The sequence below is a fragment of the Montipora foliosa genome, chromosome 9 (genome assembly GCF_036669935.1).
Source record: "Montipora foliosa isolate CH-2021 chromosome 9, ASM3666993v2, whole genome shotgun sequence".
Lineage (NCBI taxonomy): Eukaryota > Metazoa > Cnidaria > Anthozoa > Scleractinia > Acroporidae > Montipora > Montipora foliosa.
In genome coordinates, this window is record NC_090877.1 from 30,491,664 (window position 1) to 30,502,085 (window position 10,422).

At 39.1% G+C, this 10,422-nt stretch overlaps 1 pseudogene; it reads right to left on the reverse strand.

Annotated features, from left to right (window-relative positions):
• Positions 1-978: 978 nt before the first annotated feature.
• On the reverse strand, positions 979-9,299 carry LOC137970526 (uncharacterized; annotated as a pseudogene).
• Between the last annotated feature and the right edge of the window lie 1,123 nt (positions 9,300-10,422).

A 10,422-nucleotide genomic window follows, 5' to 3' on the forward strand; every position in this document is an offset into this window, starting at 1 on the left:
AGACACTTCTCCAAGTTTTAGGCCTGTGCGTTTCCCCAAACTTCAGATATTCGTCGAAATGTTTCGCAGAAATTTACAGAGCTTAGTAGGAAAACGCCATGTTGGTGCACATCTGTGGTGCACCAATATGGCGGCCGGAAAATAGTGTCAACATCTGTTACTTACTTTGGCTATGTAGGCGAGTGATCATCTGTACTGAACAGACAACTATTTACACTATTAGCACTAAAAAGGCTCAAAACCATGAGATAAATATATATTTCTCAATAAACTCGATCGTCGCCTCGTGTCACGCACCGCTATAACTCAGAAATTCAAAATGCTCTGGTTTCCAAACGAAGCACGCTATTGAGCTTTAAAATTGCAAATGGATACAAATTTACCGCCTCTTATGCCTGATGAGGATAAAAACTTTCGTGGCTCTTTAGTTTTGGATTTTAGAAAATGATGACGTCACGTGAAAACGATCTATACCATGCCTCGTGAGTTTGTATTTATCGTCTTCCGTAAACTCGATTTCCACTCTCAAAATTACCTCCAGAACCTACTTTTTGCGTAGAATAAGCTTTTAGAATGATATTGTTGCAATTATCTTCTGTGGTGATACTTGACGATTCGGGAACATTTTGTAAAAAAATTGTTATAACGGGTCACACGCGCAACTTGATCGTCCCAACTTGCCCGATTATGCAGAACATCCACTTGGCCTATTCGCAGACCGGTCGATTTCTCTGAAATTTGAAAGGGTGATTACTAACGAATAGACAAAGGTTTTCACAACAACTAAAAATTCCTGTGTTAAGCATGAGAATTCGACGAAGAGGTAAATGCGACTAAATTTGTTGCGTGCGTTGCTATTTTTGTGTTTTGATTGTTGTGCAAAGAACACACTTGGCAAAATAGGATAACTGTAGAGTGAAAGGCACTCAAGAAATGACAATTTGAAGGGTTCCATAGCAAGAGTTTGGCAGTTAAGATTCTTCCCTCTTAAAATGAAACGGCCAACGTGAGAAAAAAAGAGGTTTCAAAGTAAGATGATCGCCAAAAACAAAAAACCATCAAAACGACCTCTTGAGCACGATTGTTCTGTTGTTCAGAGTTTCGGAAATATTGCACTCGTTTTGATCTAAGCCTATAAACCATAACAATTCGTTAAGCCCCTACAATTCAGAATTAATAATCACAGATAACAAGGGGCCGGGTCTTTGTGAAAGAAATTATTAACTTGTGTCATTGGCAAAAAGAACACAACATGTATTATAACATCAGAAACTGTGGCATACGCTTAACACAAACCCAACATACAACGTTATGATCTATACCGCAGAATTATTCAAGCGTATCAAGACAACTTGGAAACATGGAAAACGCTTCTTCGTTAACTTGCGATCAGGTTAGTTCTACCACTTCCATTGTAAATATTTAAGAACTTGAACCCAACTGTTTCGTGGTAATAACAGAAATGCTAACGACACTTGATAATTGAAGTAAAAATACAAAATAAACATGTACGTTTGTAAAACCACAAAAAATGCTCAAATCAAAAGTCACGGATTTTGTGACATCCAATTAGAACAATAAATACTCATTCACTTCTTGCACAAATCTCATAATACACCTCTTTTACCCCCCAAAAATCTGCAAAGGCATTGTTTTCTACTTCTCTTGGGACATTTTCATGTCCCAAGAGAAATTGCAAACAATGGTTATGCAAACGTTTTGGGGGATAATAGAGGTATATTATGGGATTGTCACGTAGTGAATACAACGAATACTGTTATCTGGAAGATTACCTACATGATATCGTTTTGCCACTTCTCTTTGCTAACACGTTCGAGAATTCCGCGCGAAATTCCGTGTATTCATCAATTTGAAGGCAATTCCAAAACGTACCCACACGTAGGCGCGATTGGACGTCTCGCAATTCCGTTCAGTTCAGTAAACTGGACATGAAAAGTGGGAACACAAAGGACATCGGCACCAGTAACAAACATCAGGAACGATTTAAGTTGCGTGACATCCATGCCTCTGATGAATGTCTTGAGGTAATCTAGTGCTGGGCGTTGACTATTGCTGCAGGGCATTGCCTCCACCATACCAAGTACCTCTTTGGCAGTAGGCTCAAATGCCTCGTACAGGTCGTACAATTTTGCAGCTGTTGATCAATCAGTTTCTTGACAGTTCTTTAACAGCAATATATGCCAACAATCTGCAATGTATTGTGGTCTCTGAATGAGCTCTTTGTGAGCAAGCTCTAAAATTAGGTCTCTCACATTTTCCTTGGTGGGACGCTTTCTGCAGGCATAACGGTCAAGTAAATCAATGAGATCTTCATCATCAAAACCACCAGTTCACCTTCGCTAGCTTTACACGCTCCTCGCCAACTTTACACGCTTCACGCACTAATACTTCATCACCCGAGGAAAGGTAACGGTAGAACGAATTAAGCAAAGTTTCCTCGTAAACTTCCTTCTCCCCGAACAGGACACTGATAATAAATGCTGGGCTTAACATGATGGGGATATATCCCAGGTCCAACTTCCCTTTTGCTATGATACGCCCTAAAGATGTCCATTCACCACATTGAAAATCGTGCCTAAGGCAGGCACCCATTCTCTTTCACCCAATGGTACAAGTAAGGTAGAACTGCTGCCAGAATTATGCAAGGGCGTCACGATAGATTCCTTTTCCGTCTTCTTCCATCTCATCATCGCCGCGTGCGGCACACATGACAACCTTTATGCTGCAGTTCAGGATTTCATAGCAGCTAAATGCTTGTACCATGTCTTGTAAGACTTGTTCACGTCGTATCCTCAATGTCCTAATGAAAGAAAAAGCATTAAACACCATTTAATTATTAAGAACGTAATTTCCTCAGTTTCCTTCCCTGAGCAGAATTCGAACAGTTCTGAAACGTGGCCTATGGTTGTCTCCCTTATCCAAGAACATTTAAAACTCTAACCATTTGCGGATGTAATAGCACTTTCTTTTCAGCAGGTCAGTTTTGGCTGACCAGAGGATTGAACCTACATTTCTACACTACCACTACCACTACCACTACTAACTACCCACTACCCACTACCCAATACCCACTACTACTACTACTACTACTACTACTACTACTACTACTACTACTACTACTACTACTACCACCGCGCACAGGTGGCTCAGTTGGTTGAGCACCGGGCTGTCATGCGGGAGGTCGTGAGTCCGGATCAACACTCAGGGTCTTTAAATAGCTGAGGAGAAAGTGCTGCCTTTGCAATTACATCCGCAAATGATTAGACTTTCAAGTCTTCTCGGATAAAGACTAGAAACCTTAGTCCCTGTCTCACAAATATCTTCCATGTTCATTAGTTCCCTGCGGGACGTTAAAGAACCCACACACTATTCGAGAAGAGTAGGAGATGAAGTTCTCAGTGTTGTGGCTGTCCTCGGTGAGTACACGGGTGGGTGGTGGTTATAGCAGGTCCACATCAGCTGAATAGCTGCCAAAAACCTAAACCTGCTCAAACAAATAAATAACAAACAAACTACTACTACTACTGTTGCTGCTGCTGCTACTACTACTACTAATTTTATTAACAATAATGAAATTCGTAATCATATGATCAAATGTGCTTTAAACGGATAAAATTAAAAGTTAATATATAACAACTTAAAGGGAAAGTACGGTCTAGAAAAAGTTTCTCTGAATCGAAAGTTCTTTACCTATGTTGTCATACTTGACCACTCATTTGGACTACACGTGTTTAAATAGCCAACAATAACGCTTCAAAAATTGGCAAATTTAAATTGAAATCCGCCATCTTTGCTTCTGTGTATGCAAACGAGGCTATGACGTATCAATAGTCACGGATTTCTCCGGATGACTAAATGTGCTTGATGCAAAGAGGAAAAACAAAGGCGAGGCTATTAACCTCTGAACAGACTTACCTCGTGGTCGTTAAACAGGGTTTTATATTTGAGTTATATATAGGAATTTTACAAAGCGAAAGAGAGCTTGCAGTGCTATCCCGCGCTCATTGCTGTGAAATAAATGCCTGGAAATCAAGTTTAATCTGTCTATCGTGGCTTTCTACGAGATCCCTGTTACAGCTTCAAAACAAACGATCGATTTATATATTTCCATCAGATGGTAAGAGTAAATCGTTTCAGTAGTTTCTATACTTCTAACAAAATTTAACCACATTTCAAGTCACGTTTATTAGCGCATCACGGTGGGAGTTGTCAGTTTTCTCGCTCCAATATAATGATATTTTGGACTAGTTGACCGAGATTTCCGTATGAAGCGAATGTCACCAAGACCAATATTCATATACCCAGGAAGATCTCGCTTGAAGTCCTCCTTGGTAAAATGACAGACCCGAACAGACAATATAGCAGTCAGATTTCACGTTTGAGGAATCCATCCACGTTTTATTTTCGCCGGCCAACTTTTCTTTAAATTTTAATTTTCCGGTGTAAGCTTCGGGTTTTTTTTATATCTTTATATGTGTTCTTAAGTCTAGACATGTGTCTAGTTTCCTCCCCCTCGAAAGCGTAATTGTTGATGTGAAAAAACCTTCATACGAGTATTTAGCAACATCTGAAAGTTTCGTTGGCTTATTCTAAATTAAACGCTTCCCCGCGCGAAGGCAAACAAATACGTTTTCTAAAGCATCGAAGACGGTTGTCCCTGAAGGAAAAAAGTGAAAAAAGTAGGCTTGTCGAATATTTCTTTGTCGCATGTTCAAGGTTGTTGTCTTGTTTACATTTGCTCTGGCTGATTTTTGCCGCCTAGTTTGATTGAGTAGAAAATCTATAAGTATTAAGTGACTTGAGTTTCTGTCGCACTTATGGCCTACATGGCCAACTACCTATTGAACCACAAGACCGTTTACCAGTGTTCATCTTACATTTGAATTTCTCGAAGCAGAAAGGTCGGAATGATTTCCGTACAGGTCCCTACTTCATTATGCATGCAGAATAAATTAATTATTCATTCGCGCTATTGTTTTGTAGAACAATAGGTATACCCAAGAGAACCGAATATATACATGGGTAATTTGTACTTACGGGATGAATAAAAACGGATCTCATTTTGTCCCTCCCTCCCTCTCTCCCTTCTTTCCCTTCATCGCCCACACCGTTACTCCTTTTCGTTCCAGCTTTCTTCTTTCTATCCCTTCGTCTTGTTCTTATTTCCAGATCCCGCTCGGCTTTTTCTGCCGTTTAATCTCATGATATGTCACTCACAGCTTGCCTTGAACTCCGACCCACTGTAAACCTCTGGATTACTTGTCCCTGTTCTTTACCACTGAGCTAACGTGTCAAGTTGCTAATTCACACCTTGAAAATGATATTTATTTTGAATTCTGGCTGACTATTTACATAACAATGATACGTAATTATATACACGTGCCGCGCCGAGCACCTACAATGGAACTTACACTTGTAGGTTACCGTTAAGAGATCCCTGTTTTACTACTCTTGAAACAACCCATCCCTTCAATAATGCTAACCGTAACCCTAATTACGACTAAAGGCACTGTTTAGGCTTAAGATTAGTCCTTGTGATAGTTTTAGGTTTTCCAGTATTGCTGTGAACTGTGACCTGCTTTTCCTTCATGCTCCGTGCGTGCGGCACACTTATAAGTTCACTGCGTGGAAGAGTATACCACGCTTAAAGTCTGATTGGTGCATCTTTCATGGGAAACTTTCATGCACGAGTTCATTGCAATTAAAATCGTTTCATATTTCCCTTATTTGTGTCTTCGTAATAATCAAGATGGCTACCGAAGTAAAAGGGTCGCAGCAATGGGAGATTTGATCAGTTGGAAATTGTCACTGCTTAATAGCCTTTCCAGAGTTGTGCATGCAGTGGTGCAAAGAAAACAATTTACTTTCGTCTTCCGTGTCCAAAACATGTGTGAAAACGTAGTCAGTTGGCAAAGACAAAGTGCCGCATCGGGAGGTGGATCTGTTTCGCGATGCTCTAGAAAAAACTGCAATGGATAGCCTTCAATCCGCCAGAACACATATTAATTTTCTTACGGAAACTTTCCTTGAAAAAATATTAGCCCTAGCTACCTGTGGCCCGAAAGTTTACAACTACCTACAAGACAAGGGCTAACATCATCTCACCGCAGTTAACCATCGCCTAAACTTCATCGACCCAGACAAACGAGCCCACAGCAGGGCATTGAAAAGACATGATGGGGAATGAAACGAAGTATGCCTCGTACGGGAACATCCATGGATCTCTACCAAAGCTATTTACTTGGAAGTATCATTGAGGATACTCGGCGAATTTTTAAGCAGACAGGAAGAACAATTTCACGATAAAAAGAGCAGGTAGCCATTAAATTTCTTATGACAGTACTTTTATTTGGTTTGTTTGTTATGTTTGCGAATCTGAACCCTATTACAACGATTGCTTGAAACTCCACTTCTTGCGGTTATTCTAAAACTGAAAAATGGGTAAAATTGCAGGAAAAGTGCCGAAATTGCAGGAAAAACTGTTCGATTTTCCGTATTTCAGACAGAATTTCGACCGACTTTTTTTAAGTCCATATAGACTTAGAAAAAAAACCTCTAAAAAGAAAGAACAAAGCGCCACAGTCCCAAAGGACGTCTATTGTTATCGCTATTGTTTTCTTGAAACAAAGGAGTGTATGCATAATGAAGTAGGGACCTGTGCGGAAATCTTGCCGAAAGGTCACACAACATTGAGAAAGTGATCGGGGATCGAAGAGCTTGGTAAGGTCGAACACGTTTGTTGACTATTGTACGTCATAACATGTCATATCCAAGATGGCGCTCTCCAAGTCACGAAAGAGGCAACTTCAAAGTGCTCTTGTCACATTTTAACACGGAACTGGACAAAACGGGAATTATTTTCGAATTCCTGGGGAAAAGTTTTCGTAATTTATAGAAACTTTTTCTAGACCGTACTTTCCCTTTAAGGACGGTGCCTTCTAATTCCGAGGTTATTTTTCCCCGGTTTATGATTGTGCAGGAAATGTAGATCTTAATAACTGTTATTATAATCCAAAAAGAAAATTGGGTAACCACGCATTTTTCAAAGATAATTGATGAATAATATTTGTAAAAGCTTTGTAAAAGCTTTGTAAAAGCAATGTATGTCGTTCTTTCCCAAAGTGAAGCTTAATTATCTCTCAAAAATGCATGGTTACCCCCTATTTTCTTTTTGGATATTTTAAGAGTACTTACTAAGATCTACTTTCTCCGGAGAGTTTTAAACTGCGCAAAAATATCCCTGTCTTGGTAAGCATCACCGATAGGAAACCCGAGTATCTCGAGATGCGCAGAATGTATGCGCAATAACAATAGTAGGCACCGTCCTTAACTGGTTTGAGATAACCAGGCGGTGGTTGATCAATTCGGTAAAAGGAATTTAGTATGATTTCAGGCTAAAGAAGTGATTCCATTGAGGGGACGTGTGTTAGGGAATTTATAATAAGGGGGAAGGTTTAATTACCGCAACTGTATTAGACAAATTTTGCTTGCATGATCTCTAAAACAGAAAAACTTAAAAAAGAACCACAGGTTTGTACCTCTCCGTCGCATTTGTAAGCATAGAATCTGTCCGACGGTAATCACGTGGAGGTGGATCTTTGCCATTATCATCACCAAAATCTGGACCACTCCCACTTCCAAACTCAAATCCCTCATCACTTCCACTACTTATACCAGCTGTGGTTTGCATACTTCCACTATCATGTACATAATATTCTGAGTTGTACCTCTGCAAATATAAAATCCTAACCTTGATATTTCTCTTTACAGCAAAGATCCCAAAAATGTGACAACTTTAATAATTAATTCACATTCTTTCAATATTTTTTATTAATTTATCAGCTTTATTGGACACATCAGAAAAAGTAATGCAATATTTCAGTTTAGGGAAACAAAATAGAGCTGCAAAAAATGAACCATTATTAACTGATTTGATGTATTATTTTCATATTTCCCACAGAAAGGAAACAGCATACTCTTTCTATAGTACAAGTATGTACCTGGACACAGTTGAACAACAATAATAATTATTTTTATTGTTGTTCAACTGTATCCAGCTGCTTGGGTTTTGAAATCAGCATAAATATTATACTCAGGCAAAATGCAAAATGTCACTGCAGCATTAATCTAGACAGACAAATCTTTGAAGAGGTAAAAGAGCACCCTACAGAATGACAGAAATGTGGTCACAGATAAAAAGATAAATTACTTTCTCAGTTTAAGGAAGCTCGAAAGGATTTTCCGCTCTTAATAGTTGTGTGTCCAATGGAAAAAGATTACTCCAATCCTTACAAAAGGGCTACAGCTTCATACCTGTGTTATACTATTGTGAGGCACTGTTTTAAAGGGTATGTGTTTTCTGGGTCCCAACTGCTGCTATGGTAATGGTACAGTGCTGCTCAAAGACCCTCTAAAACTTGCTGTTTGAAAAGTATCTCGAAAACCAATTCAGTGAGCTGTATTTTGCTTTTTAGATTATGAAACCATATCATAATTCTCTGACCCAGTACATGATGTGAGAAAGAACTATAAACTGAAGTAGAATTTGAAATATTTATGAAAAAGTTGAAAGATAAAAAAATTCCACTGGACATTTTTTTTAAAATTCACTTTAAGAATGCAAAATAATGCTTCTCACTTGTTTCCAAACAAATCAGGGGAGGATGCTGGACGAACTTTTGAGATAAACCTGACAAAATCTAACAAACTCTATTCCTGGTTGTGTTAATTTTGATTCATTATCCTCTGGAGCAGCTCAGGTGGCATGTATGGCATTAAGCCGGAGCACTCGGCTGAACACCTGTTTTGAGCCTCCTAAAGGATAAGGATATGGCATCTTTTGTAATAAGTTGAACTAAGTAATTTTCAATAAACGTGAAACTTAAGGATATGCCATCACAACGATAGCAAATTTTATTTTCTAGTACACTGTCAGTATAATAAAACAGGTGTTTCTACAATGACATACAGTGTGTGTATGTATACATAATTATTGGAAATGTGCTAACCTTGACGGATGTTCCTTGGCTTGATTTTGGAAAGCAGTAGCAGCTTGATTTTGGTGTTTGGGTGCTTTGCTCATTGTGATTTTTTTAACTCACCAGCTGGGGCCTGTTTCTCGAAAGTCCCGGTAATTAGCGGGCCCGTTAACTTACCGGGACTGTTACCGGGAAACTTTATCGGGACCGAAAGAGTGTTTCTCGAAGCACCCGTACCTTTCCCGGTACTTATCGGGGCCGATAAAATAACCGGGAGTTACCAGGCTCTTGCGTTCACTTCACGCTATGACTTGGCACTTGATCCGTAGAGCTTGTGGCATCCAGTTTCCCAACCGAGCGCTGTGATGTAAACAAAGGTGGCGTTCGAAACACTGACCTTCAATCGTTCCTTTTACACCTTCTAGCAGTGAAGGCGACTTTTTAAACCTCATTGGCGGGAGAAATTTTGCAAAGGGTGTTTAGATGGCAGGATTTTTTTTTATTCACGCTTTTTGTAAGCAACACTTTTAGTTTGCTGGGAAGCAACGCTCTTTTGGAGTAATAAAAGCTCAGAAAATGTTACAACGAGGTACCGGTTAAGCCAAATTCTCGATCTCGAAGGCTTCGATTCAATACAAGTAGTAGATTGCAGCGTACAGCTAACCAGTGGAAGGAGGTATGTCTTTGAGTCATCGTTTAGCATTATCAGATGTTTTGAATTCTCTTCAAGAACATCTGTTTTCAATTTTATCTCGACAGGTACGTCGGGTGGAATTCCGTCTTACCTCAGGTTCACTGCATTTATTTCGATTTTCATTGGCATATATATGCGAACACTCTCAAGATACACTATTTGAAAAAAAATCACGTTTATTTAATGAAACCAAAATAATATTCTTAATTCTATTGTTATTTATCATAAGGGTATAGTAGATTTTAAAAGACATTGCTAAAAGGGATCAATTAGTACGTAATCACTTATTAGTTTATGGGATAATTCTATCCTTGATTTATTGTGACTCCTTCGAGTCAAAGATACTTGGTGAACCCCTAGCTGGAAGTAAGATAATTATTTTGTTAAATTTGTGGCACCTTTATTAAGGGGGTGGCACTTAACTACAGAAGGACAATGGTTGCTAAGGAACCTGTTTAGTCAAAGAGCTCTACAAAAAGGTTGCATGGATGGTTCTTTGAAGTAATTCTTTCAATGGAAATCTGACATCACTTCAATAAAGGTGTATGCGCAACTAGTCCCAGTCCTCGGTCTCGAAAAGAACAAAAAGACGAGGCGGTTTTTTCATCGGATGGGTACCGTCCCATCAATATTTGTAAACTGTAGCTTGGAATTTCTATTTGGGCAAAAAATGGAACTGATATTTTGAAAAGTGCTTCAGAGGAGGGCCGTAAATCCATGCTACACTGA